At 42.5% G+C, this 21,811-nt stretch overlaps 1 protein-coding gene across 2 annotated transcripts in view; it reads right to left on the reverse strand.

Moving 5' to 3' along the window:
- LOC139240236 (ADP-ribosylation factor-like protein 15) overlaps positions 1–21,811 on the reverse strand; it is a 462,002-nt gene that overhangs the window by 220,786 nt on the left and 219,405 nt on the right. The gene's annotated exons all lie outside the window — the stretch shown is intronic.

Below are 21,811 nucleotides of genomic sequence, written 5' to 3' on the forward strand. Positions count from 1 at the left end.
CAAATATATTTTTTAAACTCACTTCATTCTGAATCCACCACTGGAAAAATCTCACTTATGTTTTCACGCCCCAACTACTAAGCCTTTGGGCTTCCAATTGCGATGATACATTCTGCTGCTGTTGATTTGTTCCCAGCAAAACCTTAACCTCCTCCCATTCCAGTCATTTCCCCCCTTCACCTGCATTCTCTCCTGTCTATGGGACACATATCTGAGCGTACCTGGCTCAACCACATCAAGGTTTATTGAGCCTCATTCTCTTCTGCCAAAACCATAGCTTTCTTCATCACCAAGACAGAGACCGTCCATTCAGCTGCTGCTTTCCTCTTCCCCTTGCCCATGAAGCCAATTGAATCCTCAGGGGTCGTCTGCCCTAGTTCTAAAACTCCTGCCTCTCTAGCTTCTCCCTCATGTCACTCCTTCCACTGAATTTCCACTAAACATCTTGCCCCTATTCTATCTGACATTGTAAATGGTTCCCTCTCTCAAGTTCTGTCCATCTTCCTTTTAAGGCCACTATCATCACCCAGTCCACAAAAAAAACCCATCTTCAACCAATTTGTCCTTGCAAACTATAAGGCCATTTCCAATCTCCCTCTCTTCTCCAAAATTCTTAAACTTTGTCGCCTCTCAGTTCTGACATCTTTCCTGCAATTCCCTGTCTGAATCTCTCCAATCGCATCACTGAGACTGTCCTAATCAAAGTCAGATGAACTTTGGAAGGTTCTAGGTTTCTGTCCTTTCTTGTTTGTCTTGAGTTCTCCAAATAAGAAATTCAGCCATAATGCAGCCTTTCTTCTGAAAATGCAGAAAATAGTCAAAGGCGACAAAATTGTGATTTTATACAACACAAAGATTGTGCAATTGTTAAGAAAATGACTTTGTTAATACAAAATTTGAAAGCAGCTGCAATGAAAACATCTCCAAGATTATAATGCAAAATTATGATTGCAATATTTTTAAAAACACTACTTCTCTTGCCCTGTGGAACTATAAACAATGGCTTGGATTTTCCAGGGCCTATGATGGCGTACGCACAGCGCATGCAGTCGTAAGAGCCCTGCAAGTTCCGGGTTTCTGCATTCGTTATAATCTACCAAAATTCTCTGGACTCTGGGGAGGTACCAGCAGATTGGAAAGCAGCTAATGTAACGCCTCTGTTTAAAAAAGGGGGCAGACAAAAGGCAGGTAACTATCGGCCGGTTAGTTTAACATCTGTAGTGGGGAAAATGCTTGAAACTATCATTAAGGAAGAAATAGCGGGACATCTAGATAGGAACAGTGCAATCAAGCAGACGCAACATGGATTCATGAAGGGGAAATCATGTTTAACTAATTTACTGGAATTTTTTGAGGATATATCGAGCATGGTGGATAGAGGTGTACCGATGGATGTGGTGTATTTAGATTTCCAAAAGGCATTCAATAAGGTGCCACACAAAAGGTTACTGCAGAAGATAAAGGCACACGGAGTCAGAGGAAATGTATTAGCATGGATAGAGAATTGGCTGGCGAACAGAAAGCAGAGAGTCGGGATAAATGGGTCTTTTTTGGGTTGGAAATCGGTGGTTAGTGGTGTGCCACAGGGATCGGTGCTGGGACCACAACTGTTTACAATATACATAGATGATCTGGAAGAGGGGACAGAGTGTAGTGTAACAAAATTTGCAGATGACACAAAGATTAGTGGGAAAGCGGGTTGTGTAGAGGACACAGAGAGGCTGCAAAGAGATTTAGATAGGTTACGCGAATGGGCCAAGGTTTGGCAGATGGAATACAATGTCGGAAAATGTGAGGTCATCCACCTTGGAAAAAAAAAGTGAAAGGGAATATTATTTGAATGGGGAGAAATTACAACATGCTGTGGTGCAGAGGGACCTGGGGGTCCTTGTGCATGAATCCCATAAAGTTAATTTGCAGGTGCAGCAGGTAATCAGGAAGGCAAATGGAATGTTAGCCTTCATTGCGAGAGGGATGGAGTACAAAAGCAGGGAGGTCCTGCTGCAACTGTATAGGGTATTGGTGGAGTTCTGCGTGCAGTTTTGGTCACCTTACTTAAGGAAGGATATACTAGCCTTGGAGGGGGTAGAGAGACGATTCACGAGGCTGATTCTGGAGATGAGGGGGTTACCTTATGATGATAGATTGAGTAGACTGGGTCTTTACTCATTGGAGTTCAGAAGGATGAGGGATGATCTTATCGAAACATTTAAAATAATGAAAGGGATACACAAGATAGAGGCAGAGAGGTTGTTTCCACTGGTCGGGGAGACTAGAACTAGGGGGTACAGCCTCAAAATACGGGGGAGCCAATTTAAAACCGAGTTGAGAAGGAATTTCTTCTCCTAGAGGGTTGTGAATCTGTGGAATTCTCTGCCCAAGGAAGCAGTTGAGGCTAGTTCATTTAATGTATTCAAGTCACAGATAGATAGATTTTTAACCAATAAGGGAATTAAGGGTTATGGGGAGCGGGTGGGTAAGTGGAACTGAGTCCACGGCCAGATCAGCCATGATCTTTTTGAATGGCAGAGCAGGCTCGAGGGGCTGGATGGCCTACTCCTGTTCCTAATTCTTATGTTCTTATGTTCTTATGTGCATGTGCGAAAACCCAGAACTTGCGATCTGTCAAATTTCAGCTTGATAGATCATATGCATCTCCAGGAAATGGACATTTGCTGGAGCAGGATTAGGCTATTTGCATCACTACTGCCCAGTGAATGCCCACGAAACCATTACGCCTGGTAAAAGGAAGCGCAAGGTCTTCTGTTATCAGCTAAGGGTTTAAATAAATATTAAAATTTTAAAAATTCAATGAGTTAACCATGCAAAAACCTTTAAAATTATTTTTGGCCCCTTGAACAATGTTTACATTTAGTTATCTTTTTTAAATTAATTTTTGTTTTAAATGTTTAATTATATTGTATTTTAATTAATTTTGACCATGTGATGATCTATTTTTGTATCAGTGTTGTGAAAGTGTTTTTTTTTTACGTGATTTCTATTATGCTTATGGGGATTCTGTACATAAATGGAATCCCCATAAGCACAATGGGAATCCCCCTTTGTGATTGGATGGGCCTGCCCACGTGATCCCAGGGACGCTTGACAACTGCTTGCGTTCCTGGGATATGTGGGCCTGTACGCAGACATACGACTGCAGGGCCAGGAGCGCGAGACTTCAAAGCTACGGAGCCACCAGGTAGATGCGGAGTTAACTTGTGGTTTGGAGACATTGGAGCCTCCGACCGCAATCTCCAGCTCAATAATGCTCACAGCAACAGAAAGAAATGGATGACCTTGGAAACATCAGTCAGGTGCAATAATGCAATGTCATATGAGTTTTAGCTGAAAAGCATAACGTGCTAGGAATTACTTGTAATTTTTCTCATTGATATAATGTGTAAGGAAAGCAAACACAGAAAAAAAATTCTTAGCAGATTTTTTTTACTTTTGCTGGTTCAATGCTTCATTTATTAACGGGTCAATTAATGTTTGCAACCTATGATAAGCTTTTTCTTCTGAATTTCTTCAACTTTATACATGCAAAAAATATACTACAAAACCTCTCCTGCGCTTTGAATAGTGGCATGGGATCTTTCACGTCTGCCTGAAAGGCTTGGTTTAACAGCATCCGATAGACGGCACACCTCCGACAGTGCAGCACTGAAATATCAGCCTGGATTACGTGCTTAAGTTTCTGGAGTGGGACTTGAACCCACAATCTTCAGTGCTACTACTGAGCCAGGATTAAGACCTTGACAGAGGCGAGAATGCTACCACTGAGTCAGGGCTGACACTTATGAACACAAACACAGATCCATTTAACACTAATTCAAGCATTACTGATTCATTATTAGGTTTAATTCCATCTCAGAATTGACTGTTAAAAAATGATCTGGCTGCGATCCAAAATAACCATTAAATGTAAAAAACCAAGCTATTAAAAGTCATTCACACATTTTATTCCGGTCTGCTTCACATTATCAATGTTCATATCAGCTATAAAATCAGATACACATACACTTGACAAAATTACAAAATCACTGCCGAGTGATCATCATACAAGACACATCACGATTGCAACCCAGTAGTGCCTGGTAATAATTGTTCAATTTTAGACAACTGTTTTAAAATGTATAGAAAGTAAAACAAGTGAATAGGTCCCCAGTGACTCAGCTCGTTAATCATAGAAGTTTACAGCATGGAAGGAGGCCATTTCAGCCCATCGTGTCCGTACCAGCCAACTAGAGGCTATCCAGCCTAATCCCGCTTTCCAGCTCTAGGTCTGTAGCCCTGCAGGTTATGGCACTTCAGGTGCACATCCAAGTACTTTTTAAATGTGGTCGAGGGTTTCTGCCTCTACCACCCTTTCAGGCAGTGAGTTCCGCACCCCCACTACCCTCTGTGTGAAGAAATTTTCCCTCAAATTCCCTCTAAACCTTCTACCAATTACTTTAAATTTATGCCCCCTGGTTGTTGACCCCTCTGTTAAGGGAAATAGGCCCTTTCTATCCACTATATCTCGGCCCCTCAATTTTATACACCCTCAATGAGGTCTCCTCTCCGCCTCCTCTGTTCCAATGAAAACAAATTCAGCCTATTCAATCTGTCCTCATAGCTTAGATTCTCCACTCACGGCAACATCCTTGTAAATCTCCTCTGTACCTGCTCCAGTGCAATCACGTCCTTCCTGTAATGCGGTGACCAGAGCTGCACGCAGTACTCCAGCTGTGGTCTAAACAGCGTTTTATACAGTTCAAGCATAACCCTCCCCCCTGCTCTTGCATTCTATGCCTCGGCTAATAAAGGCAATCATTCCATATGCCTTCTTTACCACCTTAGCTACCTGGCCTGCTACTTTCAGTGATCTATGGACATGTACTCCAAAGTCCTTTTGTTGCTCTACACTTCTCAGTATCCTACCATTTAATGTGTATTCCCTTTCCTTGTTAGCCCTCCCAAAATGCATTACTTCACACTTCTCTGGATTAAATACCATTTGCCACTGTTCTGCCCACCTGACCAGTCCGCAGTTAAGTAATGAGTAGCTGAGCCATATAGACCAGAAAGGTCCCAGCTTCAACCTCCAGTCTGTGCTGAGTTAGCTGATCTCAGCTGAATCAGTAATAGTGTGCTATAACTAGTCCCGGTGCCTCCGAGATAAGAAAGTAAAGGATGGGGGAGGCCAGGTTCCCATTCACTATCCAGTGACTTCTCCAGAAGTGTACATGCGGAAGTCAGGTTAGAACAGGTATCTTGCTCGGCTGTGAGAATTACAATAATCTGTGACACACCGCCTGAGGTCACATGAAAAATGGCATCGAGTGAGGTATTGGAGCAAGCCCAGTGTTTGTGGAACTGAACTCCAGCAAAGAGCAAGAAAACAGACAAGAAAACAAGGCGGGGGAGGGGGAGAGGAAGCAAATGCCTCCAACTATCAGCAGAAACATCTTTACAATTTTACTCAAAAGCGTTGCTATATTGCACCCAGCACTTCCAGAATTTGTGACTACTGCTCAATCCCATCCAGAAGCTTCAGCACAGAAATGTAAATATTTTTTAAGAGTTCCTTTAATTTTCACAAGAATTCTAAAAATATTTTAGATCCAATAATACTTTGAATAATAGAATAGGAACATTGCAATCATTACTAGCACAATTAGGGGGATTGACCGGGTTGATGCCGAGGGGTCTTTTCTCCTGGCTGGAGGGTCTCAGGATAAGGGGTCGGCCATTTAAGACTGAGATGAGGAGGAATTTCTTCACTAAGAGGGCTGTGAATCTTTGGAATTCTCTACTCCAAAGGGCTGTGGATGCAGAGTTGTTTTGATTATATTCAAAGTTGAGACAGATATATTTTTGGACTCTAGGGGAACTAAGGGATGTGGGAATCGGGCGGGAAGTGGAGTTGAGGCCGAAGATCAGCCATGATCTTATTGAATTGCGGAGCAGGCTTGAAGGGCTGTATGACCTGCTCCTGCTCCTAATTTTACGTTCGTGTGTAGAAGATCAGAAGACAGGACACTCAGCTAAATGGATGGACCTCACTGATCATATCCCATTATAATATAGTTTTCAATAGTTCCAAAACCCATTATAAAAAGCATTATACATAAACTTAGTTACCCATGAATCTAGTTACATTCCAATAATCTTATCGAATATGGAAATGGTCTTAATATTTTTAGGCCAATTATGTTACATAGTTTGCATCAATTTAAGGTGGTTCCAGTTAGGCACTGAACAAACTATATGCTACAAGTCCACTGCAAAGACACCCAATTTGAAAATAAGCAGAAATAGTTCACATCACTTGGCCCTTCCTACCTGGTGCTATATAAATTCAACAAGTGCAAAGTGAAGTGTGAAAAGTTCCTAGGTCCACTGTATTATTTCAGAATATTTTACAATGCTAACATTTAAAAAAAATGACAAAGAGCTAACCATTGCGCCAGCTTTGTTAACATTAAAATGTAACCAGAGTTCAGACATTGGTGCGTGAAGCTTTGAACATGCATTGCAGTTTGCGGTACATTGTATGTGATCTGTGGAAGGAGAAGGCTCGGTGGGCCAAATGGCATTTTCTCATGTTCTGTTCTTGTATATGATTATTTTGTAACAGTCTTAATAAAATAAGAACCACATGATAGGCAAAGGTACCAAGACTATTTTGGAACAACTTATTAAAAGCAAATGTATTGCTGGGATACAATTTAGGTACAGAACGTACTCAAAGCATCATCAGCTCACCAAGAATTTTCATTAAATTGATTTTGCACAAGCAGGAAATAAACACACTATTTCTAGTCTGCTTGCCCTCAAAAGTAAAATGTTTGCCAAGGTTAAACCACAAATCCTTAATACATCACTGGCTTCATACTACCGAGTACTTTATGAATATAAAACACATTTTGTGTATTATGCTGCTTTGTTCACCAGAATATTAACCATACAAAAAAAATGTAAATTCCTTTCCAAATCGATAGTGTATCTCACAATCGCCTAACTACAGCATGCCAAACTTGGAAATGATAAAAAGTTCAAAGAGGATTTTTTCCCTCATTTAAAATAACATTAATTTATTAATTTATGATTTATTATTAGAGGATCTACTCTGGGAATTGGCACTGAGATGTTGCACTGCATTAATGTAATTCTACTGATTCCTAAATATAGTACTCGCAAATACAGAGTGAAGTGGCTGTAATTAAATCTGTGGAAAATAGTTGAAGCTACGCATTTTTGCTAACTCCCTGAACTGTTTTAAGCTGCCACAACAGGATGCTGTATCTGCAAACGAATAATGAAATGTTGGATACAATAAATGTTGTAAGCTTGATCCAATGGTATTGTAGTTTATATTTTGCTTTTAATCTACATCGAGCATTTAAGAATTGGTTATGATACAAGTTTAGTGTACATATAAATAACAAGCATTCCTGTTTTTTTTTCCATCTGTCATTTAAAAAAAAATCTTCATCGGCATCAAGTATTATCAAAACCAAGTATAACATAATTATTTGCATTGGAAAACTCCACCTAATCTACCCAAGAATGTCCCTTGCCCCCAACCTCAAAAGAGCAAACTCTGCCCCCCAGTGCACAAACTTGCATATTCCAATCAATACTAATCGATGTTAAATTATTGATAATTTTGCACTGTAATTGAACACAATTCACATTAATCCCTTAAATGTACAGAGAGGAGACCTCCCTTTCGCCAGACTAAAATTTAAAGCTAGATTGCAGAGATGAAAAAAGCTAGTGTGCTAATTTACTGTGGTATTAGGATAGTGGACATGTGGAACAGACTCCCAAAAATACACAAAAGCAAAATACTGCGGATGCTGGAATCTGAAATTAAAACAGAAAATGCTGGAAATCTCAGCTGGTCAGGCAGCATCTGTGGACAGAAAAACAGAGTTAACGTTTCAGGTCAACGACCCTTCATCAGAACTGATGACCTGAAACGTTTTCAGCATTTTCTGTTTTTATCCCAACAAATATAACTAGTTCTGGGTAAATTGACACATTTTGAAGGGAGCTGGTTTGATATCCGTTGAGAAGGTGATTAATGGCTTTTCTCCCTTCTCCTAATCCACTAAGCCAAACTTCCTCCAAGGTTCCCCCCAACCCTGAACTCACATTCTTTCTCTAGTTTCCCTCCCATCTCCCGTCATGTCCTCTCCGAACTCAGCTCATCCTTGAGACCCACCTCCTGCTCCCTCGACCCTATCTCCACAAAACTGCTCACCACCCAACTTCCCTTCCTGGCTCCCATGTTAGCTGATATTGTTAACGATTCTCTCTTCTTAGGTACTGTCTCTCTCTCTTTCAAATCTGCCGTCATCATTCATCTCCTCCAAGTCTACCTCCCCATCGCCAACGTTCTTGAATGTGCTGTCACCTCCCAAATCTGTGCCCATCTTTCCCGGAACTCCATGTTTGAATCCTTCTGGTGTCCCCCAATGATCTATCCTTGGCCACCTCCTATTTCTCATCTCCATGCTGCCCCTCGGTGACATCATCTGAAAACATAGTTTCCACATGTAGGTTGGCGACACCCAGCTCTACCTTAGCACCACCTCTCTCGACCTCTCCACTGTCTCTAAATTGTCAGACTGCTTGTCTGACATCCAGTAATGGATAAGCAGAAATTTCCTCCAATTAAATATTGGGCAGAATGAAGCCATTGTCTTCAGTCCCTGCCACAAACTCTGTTCCCTAGCCACCAACTCCTTACCTCCCCCTGACAACTGTGAGGCTGAATCAGACTGTTTGCAACCTTGGTGTTTTATTTGACCCCGAGATGAGCTTCCGACCATCGCTAAAACCGCCTACTTCAACCTCCGTTGCATCGCCCGACTCTTCCCCTGTATCAGCTCATCTGTTGCTGAAACCCTCATCCATGCCTTAGTTACCTCTAGGCTTGACTATTCCAACGCACTATTGGCCGACCTCCCACGTTCTACCTTCTATCAACTTGAGGCCATCCAAAACTCTGCTGCCGTGTACTAACTTGCACGAAGTCTTGTTCACCCATCACCCCTAGAATCACACAGCACAAGAGGTCATCATTCAGCTCATTGTTCCTGTGCCAGTTCTTAGGAAGAGCTGTCCAATTTAGTTCCACATCCCAGGTTTTTCCCCCATAATCCGACAAATTAGTCCTCTACTTGTCAAATTGCCTTACGAAAATTACTATGGAATGTGATTCCACCACATTGTCAGGTAGTGCATTCCAGATGATCTTAACCCACTATGTGAAGAGATTTCTCTTCATACCCTGTCCAACTCTTTTGAACAATTATTTTTAATCTATGACCTCTGGTTACTGACTATTTGCCTGAGGAAATAGTTTCTCCCTACTTGCTCTATCAACATCCCATATAATTTGGAATACCTTTATTAGGTATCCCCTTAACCTTCTCTGCTCTAAGGAATCCCAACTTCTCTAATCTCGCCACATAACTGAACTCTCTCATCACTAGTATTATTCTGGTAAACCTCCTCTGTACCCGCTCCAGGGTCTTGACATCCTTCCTAAAGTGTAGTGCACACAATACTCCAGCTAAGGCCTAACCAGCGATTTGTAAAGATTTTTAAAAAGATTAATTCACGGGATGTGGGTACTGTTGGTAAGGCCAGCATTTATTGCCCATCCCTAATTTCCCTCAAGGTGGTGGTGGTCAGCCGCCTTCTTGAACCACTGCAGTCCGCGCGGTGAAGGTACGCCCATAGTGCTGTTAGGGAGGGAGTTCCAGGCCTTTGACCCAACGATGAAGAAGGAACGGCGACGTATAGTGGCAGGATAGCGCGACTTGGAGAGGTTTAGCATGATTTCATTTTTTTCAAAATTAATACCCCTTTTTACAAAGCCAATTATCCCCTACACTTCCTTAACTGCCTTATCAACTTGCCCTGCCACCTTCAAAGATTTGTGAATATGCACCTCAGATCCCTCTGCTCTTGCACCCCCCTCAAAATAGTACCATTTAGTTTATACTGCCTCTCCATGTTGTTTCTCCTAAAGTGCATCACTTCACATCTTCAATGACCACTATCAACAGTGGTTCAGCAACCACACCACTGCCCAAGCTGGCCGAATCCTGAAGGAAATAGCGACAAGACTGGCCTTACATTACCGTCTTCAGGACATATTTAACCTCATCCTCACCATCCTACTTATCAGAAACACATCAGTCTATGCCAGCATTTATAGAAGTGACCACCTCAGAGTGTAAATGAATACAAAGTTACCTCTAACGTGAGCACACCCTCCACTGTGTAGTGTGGCATTGCCACCATGCTAAGTGGGACAGAGTAAAGATCTACAAGCTCAAGCTGAGAGTGTATCAGTGTTATTTGTAATGGAATGAGTTGGAAAGAGAACGAAAGTAAAGGCCTTCTAAAATGGGCATTTGGTGAGAGCATGAATTAGATGCGGGGGGGAGGAGATGCTAGGTAGACGAGCTAATATTACACACAATAATATCAACCTAAATTACAGCAAACTAAGTAAACCAAACAACGGCAGCACAGGAAAGAACAGTGATGTGTCATTCCTGTAAGATGTAAGAGTTTTGAGGTGGAGACCCGAAAGCCAGGTACAGTTGCCACAGGAGGTCCAGCCGGGAGGTCCAGGTTGCGTCGAGTCAGCAGGAGGTCCAGGTCGCATCGAGTTGTCCAACCGCCGCAGGAGGTCCAGCCGGGAGGCCCAAGTCGTGTTGAGTCAGCAGGAGGTCCAGCCGGGAGACGCCGATGTGCGGTGTGGCGGAAGGCCTGAGGTAGGCCTGAGTTTTAGGGAATTGCGGGCTTGGCATTAGAGGTTAGGGTGGGGATTTTAGTACATAATGCAGCCACACTTGAAGCACAATACCATTCAGGATCGTGTAGTTTCGCTTCATCAGTGCTCCTGCCACCAGAATCAAAATCCATCCCCTCTACTACTGTGGCTGCATTATGTACCATCTAAAGGATGTAGGGCAGCAACTTGCTAAGATGACTTTGATAGCAATTCCCTCCCCCACAACCTCTACCACTGAGACAAACAAGAGCAGCAATATCACATGAGCTACATCACCTCTGCACACCATCCTGACATGGAAAGTTATCACTGTCACTTCATCATTGCTGGGTCAATATCCTGGAATTTCTGACCTAACACCATCGTGGGTTCACCATCACCACAAGGACTGCACCAGTTCAAGGAGATGACCCATCAATTTAGATAATGATGGAAAAATAAAAGCAGCTTTTCCAGCATCATCCTGCTCTCTGGTATCTCGTTGGTCAAGTGTTCACCAAGTACCATCTGAAAAAGAATAGGAACGAACAAAGAGAAAAGAAAAGCAGCAGGGGGAAAATGGAGAGAACAACATATACACACAGACCTACATCTGTGCTAGAAAAAAAATAATACAAGAGCTGGTGGGTAAACATAGAAAATAGGTGCAGGAATAGGCCATTCAGCCCTTCGAGCCTGCACCACCATTCAATATGATCATGGCTGATCATGCAACCTCAGTACCCCATTCCTGCTTTCTCTTCATACCCCTTGATCACTTTAGCCGTAAGGGTTCTCTCCATACCCCTTGATCACTTTAGCCGTAAGGGTTCTCTCCATACCCCTTGATCCCTTTAGCCGTAAGGGTCACATCTAACTCCCTTTTGAATATATCTAATGAACTGGCCATAACAACTTTCTGTGGTAGAGAATTCCACAGGTTCACAAATCTCTGAGTGAAGATTTTTTTTCCTCATCTCAGTCCTAAATGGCATACCCCTTTATCCTTAGACTGTGACCCCTGGTTCTGGACTTCCAACATCGGGAACGGGAACATTCTTCCTGCATCTAACCTGTCCAATCCCATCAGAATTTTACATTTTCTGAGATCCCCTCTCATTCTTCTAAATTCCAGTGAATATCAGCCTAGTCGATCCAGTCTTTCTTCATATGTCAGAACTGCCATCCCGGGAATTAGTCTGGTGAACCTTCACTGCACTCCTTCAATTGCAAGAATGTCCTTCCTCAGATTAGGAGACCAAAACTGAACACAATATTCAAGGTGAGGCCTCACCAAGGCCCTGTACGACTGCAGTAAGACCTCCCTGCTCCGATACTCAAGTCCTCTAGCTATGAAGACCAACATGCCATTTGTCTTCTTCATCGCCTGCTATACCTGCATGCCAACTTTCAACGACTGATGTACCATGACACCCAGGTCTCGTTGCACCTCCCCTTTTCCTAATCTGTCACCATTCAGATAATATTCTGCTTTCCTGTTTTTGCCACCAAAGTGGATAAGCTCTCATTTATCTACATTATACTGCATCTTCCATGCATTTGCCCCTCACCTAACCTGTCCAAGTCACCCTGCAGCCTCTTAGCATCCTCCTCACAGCTCACACTGCCACCCAGCTTAGTGTCATCTGCAAACTTGGAGATCCTACATTCAATTCCTTTGTCTAAATCATTGCTGTATATTGTAAATAGCTGGGGTCCCAGCACTGAATGCAGGAAGCCCAAATACTGGTTTTATTGCATGTAAACTGTACTTCTTTTCTAAACTATGTGCCAATTTTCAATCCTCTGCACATGCATGACCTCAGTACCCAGTGAAGTACTGGTCCTATGCTAATATAACAAGATAAGAACATAAGAATTAGGAGCAGGAGTAGGCCATAAAGCCCCTCAAACCTGCTCCGCCATTCAATAAGACAATGGCTGATCTTCTAGCTCAGCTCCACTTTTCCACCCTATCCCTATATCCCCCGATTCCTCGAGAGTCCAAAAATCTATCCATCTCAGCCTTGAATATACTCAATGACTCGGCATCCACAGCCTTTTGGGGCAGACAATTCAAAAGATTCACAAAACTCTTGAGTGAAGAAATTCCTCCACCAGTCTTAAATGGCCAACTCCTTATCCTGAGACTCTGCCCCCTAGTTCTAGACTCTCCAGCCAGGGGAACAACCTCTCAGCATCTAATGAACCTTCATTGCATCGCCTCTAAGGCAAGTATATCATTCCTTAAATAAGGAGACCAAAATTGTGCACAGTACGCCAGGTGTGGCCTCACCAAAACCTTATACAAATGCAACAAGACCTCCTTACTCTTGTATTAGCATGGATTAAATGTATTAGCATGGATAGAGAATTGGCTGGCGAACAGAAAAGCAGAGAGTCGGGATAAATGGGTCCTTTTCGGGTTGGAAATCAGTGGTTAGTGGTGTGCCACAGGGATCGGTGCTGGGACCACAACTTTTTACAATATACATAGATAACCTGGAAGAGGGGACAGAGTGTAGTGTAACAAAATTTGCAGATGACACAAAGATTAGTGGGAAAGCGGGTTGTGTAGAGGACAGAGAGAGGCTGCAAAGAGATTTAGATAGGTTAAGCAAATGGGCTAAGGTTTGGCAGATGGAATACAATGTCGGAAAGTGTGAGGTCATCCACCTTGGGAAAAAAAAAACATTAAAAGGGAATATTATTTGAATGGGGAGAAATTACAACATGCTGCGGTGCAGAGGGACCTGGGGGTCCTTGTGCATGAATCTCAAAAAGTTAGTTTGCAGGTAATCAGGAAAGCGAATGGAATGTTGGCCTTCATTGCAAGAAGGATGGAGTACAAAAGCAGGGAGGTCCTTCTGCAACTGTACAGGGTATTGGTGAGGCAGCACCTGGAGTACTGCGTGCAGTTTTGGTCACCTTACCTAAGGAAGGATATACTAGCTTTGGAGGGGGTACAGAGACGATTCATTAGGCTGATTCCGGAGATGAGGGGGTTACCTTATGATGATAGATTGAGTAGACTGGGTCTTTACTCGGAGTTCAGAAGGATGAGGGGTGATCTTATTAGAAACATTTAAAATAATGAAAGGGATAGACAAGATAGAGGCTGAGAGGTTGTTTCCACTGGTCGGGGAGACTAGAACTAGGGGGCAGAGCCTCAAAATACGGGGGAGCCAATTTAAAACCGAGTTGAGAAGGAATTTCTTCTCCCAGAGGGTTGTGAATCTGTGGAATTCTCTGCCCAAGGAAGTAGTTGAGGCTAGCTCATTGAATGTATTCAAGTCACAGATAGATAGATTTTTAACCAATAAGGGAATTAAGGGTTACGGGGAGCGGACGGGTAAGTGGAGCTGAGTCCACGGCCAGATCAGCCATGATCTTTTTGAATGGCGGAGCAGGCTCGAGGGGCTAGATGGCCTACTCCTGTTCCTAATTCTTATGTTCTTATGTTATGTTCCAACCTCCTTGCAACAAAGGCCAACATACTATTTGGTTTCCTAATTGCTTGTTGTAGCTGCATGTTTTAACTGGTTTCTTGTACGAGGACACCCAAATCTCTCTGAACACCAACATATTTCTCACCATTTAAAAAATACTCTGTTTTCCTATCCTTCCTTCCAAAGTGAATAAGCTCAGATTTCCCCATATTATACTCCATCTGCTACCTTATTGCTCACTCACTTAATCCCATTGCAAGAGCGTCCTCCTCACAGTTAACTTTCCCACCTAACACAATTGGATACATTGCGCTCGGTCCCTTTATCAAAGTTATTAAAAAGATTGTAAATAGCTGAGGCCCAAGCACAGATCCTTGTGACACTCCACAAGTTACAGCCTGCCAATGTGAAAATGACCCGTTTATCCCTACTCATTGTTTTCTGTCCATTAACCAATCCTCTATCCATGCTAATACATTACCCCCAACCCTTTATATGCCCTTATCTTGCGTAACAATCTTTTATGTGGCACCTTATCAAATGACTTTTGAAAATTCAAATATACTACATTCACTGGTTCCCCTTTAACTATCGTATCTTCAAAAACTCTAATAAATTTGTCAAACACAATTTCCCTTTCATAAAACCATTTGATTCTGCCTAATCATATTATGATTCTTTAAGTGTCCTGTTACCACTTCCTCTAATGAATTCGAGCATTTTCCCGATGACTGATGTCAGGCTAACTAGCCTGTAGTTTCCTGTTTTCTCTCTCCCTCCTTTCTTAAATAGTGGGGTTACAATTGCTACCTTACAATTCGCTGGGACCATTCTAGAATCTAGGAAATTTTGGAAGATTACCATCAATGGATCCGCTATCTCTGCAGTCACCTCTTTGAGAACCCTAAGATGTAGGTCATCTGGTCCAGAAGATGTGTCGGCTTTTAGTCCCATTTGTTTCGCATGTACTTTTTCTCGATTGATATTAATGACTAAGTTCCTCACTCTCATTAGCCCCCTAGGGCCCAAGTTTCAGGCCGCGCCGACTTGGACGCCGGTTTATCGCGCCACAAAGCGCACCTAAAAAAAACTTACCTATTCTCCCCCTGCAGACCCCCTGGAGCTGGGCGCAGCGCAGCATGAGCTGTAGGGGGCGGAGCCAGGTCCCTGCGCTGAAAACAGTGCCGGGACCTCTGCACATGCGCTACAGTGGGCACGCATGTGCAGTAGCTCCAGGCGCCCAAAACTGTGGGGGGGGGGGCCCGAAGCACGCAGCCCCAAGCCCTGGCCGAATAGCCTCACTGGGGCTGCGTGGATAAGGCTCCTCCCACCCGACCGGACCCGACCCCCGCTCTCCTCCACCCCCACTTCTCCACCACCCCCACCCCCCCTCCTCCCTTCTCCCCCCCCACTCCCCCCAACCCCCTTCTCCCCCTCCTCCCTTCTCCCCCCCCACTCCCCCCAACCCCCTTCTCCCCCCACCCCCCTTCCCTCGCTGTCAGAAACACAGACACTGACAGAGAGTGAGAGACACACACATAGACAGACAGAGAGATAGAGACACTGACAGACACACTGGGGGGGCATCCCAGCACGCTGTTGGAGGACTCCCGCGCAGTTGGTAAGTAGAAAATGCTTTATTTATTGATTTTTAATTTTTTTTATTTTTTATTCATTTTTTTTGATTAATTTATTGGTTGATTTATTGATGTATTTATCATTTATTATTGATGATGGCTCTTTATTTGTAAAACTGAAGTGTTTAATGTTTGTTAACTTCCCTTTAAACCCCCCCCCCCCCCACCCCCATTCCCTACGCCTAATTTGTAACCTACACCTGATTTTCTAAAGTGTAGACAAGGTTTTTTCGAACGTACAAAAATCTTCACTTACTCCATTCTAAGTTAGTTTGGAGTAAGTTTTCACTGCCTAAACTTTGAAAACAGGCGTAAGTGGCCAGACACTCCCCCGCTTTGGAAAAAAAAAATTCTGTTCCAAAGTGAAACTGTTCTAACTGACTAGAACTGGAGCAAACTAAATGCCGAGAATTCAAATTTCTAAGATACTCCATTCTAAACCAGTTGCTCCAAAAAAACAGGAGCAACTCAGGCCAAAACTTGGCCCCCTAGTTTCCACTATTTTTGGTATACTTTTTCTGTCTTCAACTGTGAAAACAGGTATAAAATATTTGTTTAAAGTCTGTGCCATTTCCTTGCTCCACAATATAATTTTTCCTGTTTCAGCCTCTTAAGGGATCAATGCTTACTTTTGGTACTCTTCCTTTTTACATACTTGTCGAAGCTCTTACAATTGGTTTTCATATTTCTTGCTAGTTTCTCTCATATTCTACTTTCTCCCTTATCATCAATGTTTTAGTCATCCTTTGCTGATTTCAAAAGCTCTCCCAAACCAGTTAGCCACAATGGATCACTTTTCCTTTGGATCTTTTCTCTCTCTATGCTGGCCATTTCAGCTCAGTCATATAAATGTGTTAAACATTCATCTGCAAATATTACCAACAGTGATTTCTAGGCTTGAATGTTTTATTATAAAAATACAAATTAGATTATTTTGAGCTGTAGTGCGTACTTTTTGGTGATTGCTGCAGCTTTTGACTATTTATTCTTTCACATTTTTAGGACATTTTGAAAATTTTTACAAATATAATTTAACTCGTACAAATGTTATGGAATTAGATAAATAGAAAACGGCAGCTTATTTCTCCACTTATATCTGTGTGTTCTGATGTGCAGATGTTGAGGTTTATCAATGAATTTTCATCAGCAAAACAAACACTGGAACCAAGATAACACCCTGGCCCACTCAATCCCCACTTTGTCTTACCCAGGAACTTGTACCAGTAATAATTATAAAGACCCTTGATAGAAACCTATATAGTATTACTCTACAGAACAGGTTATGAGTGTGTCAATACACTGCAGAACCAAACTTTCTCGTGTGCAGTACTTTAAAAAAAAAAAAAAAAAAAATTGCATGGTGGAGGTGCCAGGGATAGTGATGTGGCATGGTAAGGAAGGGGGCATATTTCTGTTTGCAGACTACAGAGCACCTCTTTTCTGTTCCAAAAATATGAAGTATGCATTAAAATACTTTTACAAGGCACCTATTAATGTGCTAATAATTGATGGTTACAGACCATTAATGCATTTTCAACACCTGCGCAAGGTTTATAAAACTTTATGAAGTAACAAAATACGTTATCCAATCCTTCCGGTAATCAGCATCCGACCCAAGAACACTGATGTATGTTACAAATTGACCACAGACTCTTGTTAGGGGAACCGGTTTCCCTATTTTTCCTTCATTGCATAATATAACTAAGCAGAACCAATTATACACATCATAAAGCTTGTGTTAATTTATGATCGTCCCAAAAGCAAGCACGACAGGAAATTCAACAGCCAGATTGTATGAATGCACATTCATCTGCTTTGTGAGCTTATTGCAAAATAAATCGCTTTTTGTTTCAGGAAAAACCTCGATTAAAAATCTCACGTACAGCTTTACATGTTAATAGCTAGTGGCAGCCAGTTCATTTGTTCATTTCTACTTATAGTATGCACAACAGTGAGTGTTGAGGGATTCCATCCATAACCTTTTAAACATTTCAGTCAACCTCCCATCTCCAAAGCACAAAAATAGCACTTTGGTAAATTTTAATACAAGCAATAAAGCAATTCACTTTAATTTTGGTTTTGAGTCAATTAGAAGGAAAGCACTTTTTATTTGTGTGCCACCCATTAGAAAACAATGTCGAGCTAGAAATTGCGGTCGTAAGCCTCTGGACGAATCTTTTTTTAACAAAAGTACCTGGGGTCCCAGAGAAATGAACACTTCCAATCCAAGGCCTAGATACGCAGTCCAGCGCGGAGGCCCACGCATCCCATGAGTGTACAGGCATAGAAATATAGAAAATGGGTACAGGAGCAGGCCAGTCGAGTCTGCACCACTATTCAATATGATCTTGCAACTTCAGTACCCCACTCCTGCCTTCTCTCCATACCCCCTGATCCTTTTAGCCGTAAGGGCCATATCTAACTCCCTTTTGAATATATCCAATGAACTGGACTCCTCAACTTTCTGTGGTAGAGAATTTCACAGGTTCACAACTCTCTCTCAGGTTCACAAGTTTCTCATCTCAGTCCTATATGGCTTATACCCTTATCCTTAGACTGTGACCCCTGGTTCTGGACTTCCCCAACATCGGGAACATTCTTCCTGCATCGAACCTGTCCAATCCCATCAGATTTTTCTATGCTTCAATGAGATCCCCTCTCATTCTTCTAAATTCCAGTGTATATAAGCCTAGTCGATCCAGTCTTTCTTCATATGTCTGTCCTACCATCCTGGGAATCAGTCTGGTGAACCTTCAATAGCAAGAATGTCCTTCCTCAGATTAGGAGACCAAAACTGCACACAATACTCAAGGTGAGGTCTCACCAAGGCCCTGTACAACTGCAGCAAGACCTCCCTGCTCCTATACTCAAATCCTCTCACTATGAAGGCCAACAGGCCATTTGCTTTCTTAACTGCCTGCTGTATCTGCATGCCTACTTTCAATGACTGATGTACCATGACACCCAGGTCTCGTTGCAACTCCCCCTTTTACTAATCCTGGGATCACGTGGGCCTGGACCAATGAAAATGGAGTATTCTCACTGATAGTAATGGTGAGTTCCGTATGTATGGAGCTCCTTTTACTATGAGAATATCACCCAAAACACAAACACAGAACATAAATTAAAAAAAACCTCATTTAAAATAAATTGAATTAAATTAAACCTTTTAGAAAATGTTATTTAAAAGTATGTTTTAATCGGGTTAAAAATAAACTTACCTTAATGGACAGAGTTGTTAATATAAAGATTAGTGATAAAATTAAATTTTTCTATCTTTTAAAACTCTTACGCTGGTAAAAGCAGGCCTTACCAGGCGTAAGAGTTTTACGGACATTCGCTGGGCAGGAATTGGGCAAATAGCCCAAATATCCGCCCATGGAAGTCCTTCTCCAGGGTATGCGTGTGATCTGACAAAATAAATTTTGACAGATCGCAAATGCTGGGTTTAGGCACAAGCGCTCCGGAACTTGCGGGGCCCCTTCGGGTGCGTGCGCACATTGTACGCACCAGGAGAGGCCGTAATTTATGGCCCAATATTCTGGAATGTAAGAATGGACATCAACATTTCCCATTTCAACAAAGCACAAGTGAGACATCCTGGATTTCCTCTGAACAAAATGAAGTGTTTGCAAGTGAGAAAATGACATAGTATAAACCTGTTCAATGAGTATCCATAGTGTCAATCATAAATCAATGACACACTTGCAAAGTGTCCAGGAGCTAAAAAAAATCCTAATTGGGTCAAATATCTTTAGGTATTATATACACAAGAACATTTTTCAGGGCTATAGGCAAAGAGTAGGAAGCAGGACTAATTGGATAGCTCCTTCAAAGAGCCGACACAAGTATGATGGGCTGTAACGGCTTCCTTGTGTGCTGCAAGATTCTGATTATTCATAAACAAGCAACAAATGATTTAACTGAACATTGTTGACTGCCTCAAATAAAAAGAGAGAGTTAGAAAAATTACCAAAGACCAACCAGATCACACTAAAAAGCTACAGGTGCAGCGTCGAGAATCCAGAGTTCCGGAATCCGGACCAATCAGTGGCAGGGTTGTCCGGAATCCGTAAAAATGTTCCGGAATCCGGACCAGACGACCCTGCCGACCTCGGGGCCCCGCCTCTGCCCGACCGCCTGAATACCTCCTTGGTGGGACCCGCCCGACGACGACATCCTTGGTGGGGCCCCGCCCGACAATAACCTCGGCGGGGACCACCCGACGACGACCTCCACGTCGGGTCCTGCCCGATAACCTCCCTTGGCGGGGCCGGACAGTCTGAACACTCTCCCACCACTCCCATTTTCTGATGTTCCGAAATACAGAAATACGCGAACCTGGGCTCGGTGTTTCCAGATTCGTGACATCAGAAAACAAATCGAAAATCCGGAAAACCCGGAATCTGGATTCTAGACGCTGCACCTGTACCAAAAACTTTCATTCTATTGCATTCCTCAGGCACAGAAAGTTGCCTGAGAGCGCTTTACAGGCAGAAATACAATGTGGACACAGTAGGAAGGAAGAAAAGTTGGGGGAAAAGAGGTAAACATAAGAACATAAGAATTAGGAACAGGAGTAGGCCATCGAGCCCCTCGAGCCTGCTCCGCCATTCAATAAGATCATGGCCGTGGACTCAGCTCCACTTACCTGCCCTCTCCCCATAACCCTTAATTCCCTTATTGGTTAAAAATCTATCTGTGACTTGAATATATTCAATGAGCTAGCCTCAACTGCTTCCTTGGGAAGAGAATTCCACAGATTTCTCTTCCACACCCCTCATCCTTTTGAACTCCAACGAGTAAAGACCCAGTCTACTCAATCTATCATCATAAGGTAACCCCCTCATCTCCGGAATCAGCCTAGTGAATCATCTCTGTACCCCCTCCCGGCTAGTATATCCTTCCTTAGGTAAGGTGACCAAAACTGCACGTAGTACTCTAGGTGCAGCCTCACCAATACCGTGTAGAGTTGCAGCAGGACCTCCCTGCTTTTGTACTCCATCCTTCTTGCAATGAAGGCCAACATTCCATTCGCTTTCCTGATTACCTGCAAACTAACTTTTTGAGATTCATGCACAAGGACCCCCAGGTCCCTCTGCACCTCAGCATGTTGTAATTTCTCCCCATTCAAATAATATTCCCGTTTAGTGTTTTTTTTCCTCAAGGTTGATGACCTCACACTTTCCGACATTGTATTCCATCTGCCAAACCTTAGCCCATTCACTTAACCTATCCAAATCTCTTTGCAGCCTCTCTCTGTCCTCTACACAACCCGCTTTCCCACTAATCTTAGTGTCATCTGCAAATTTTGTTACACTACACTAAACAGAACCCAAGAGAAGGATTTGTAGGAAGCTTTTGAAAGTGGAGAAGGATGATGTTGCAGAAGTTAAAGAAAAGATAACAAATCAGATATTAGAAAGGATGCTGAGCTCACAGAGTACACAATGGGCTCAAAATTGGCCAGGAGTTGCTCCATTTCTTTTTTGAGCAACTTGATTTTTCTGGAGTATCTTAAAAATCCCCCTTTTGCACATTCAAGCGAGTTAGTTAGGATTTTTTCGTTTAGTTTTTTTTTTAAAAAGGGGACGCTACCAGCCACCTACGCCCATTTTGGCCATTTAAGCCTCTTTGAACAGCTAATAGCTACTCCAAACTAACTTAGGCCAGCGTCACCCTTGCGGAGAGTTAAGAAATCAGCACAGGTAGGTACAATCGAAGGCCAGCAGAACTTAATGACTTGACTAAAGAATGTGAATAGAATCAAACAGCTATACGGGACATCATATGACAAACTTCGCAAAGTTAATTTACTATAAAACAGAAGCATTCATGGAAGCTTAATCGACAAAAATAAAAGTAAAAAAAGACAAAACATATTTACATAATTTTTTCAAAATATCCAAATAAAAAATAGAAGTATCTCCTGCTCGTAA

The sequence above is a fragment of the Pristiophorus japonicus genome, chromosome 2 (genome assembly GCF_044704955.1).
Source record: "Pristiophorus japonicus isolate sPriJap1 chromosome 2, sPriJap1.hap1, whole genome shotgun sequence".
Taxonomy (NCBI): domain Eukaryota; kingdom Metazoa; phylum Chordata; class Chondrichthyes; family Pristiophoridae; genus Pristiophorus; species Pristiophorus japonicus.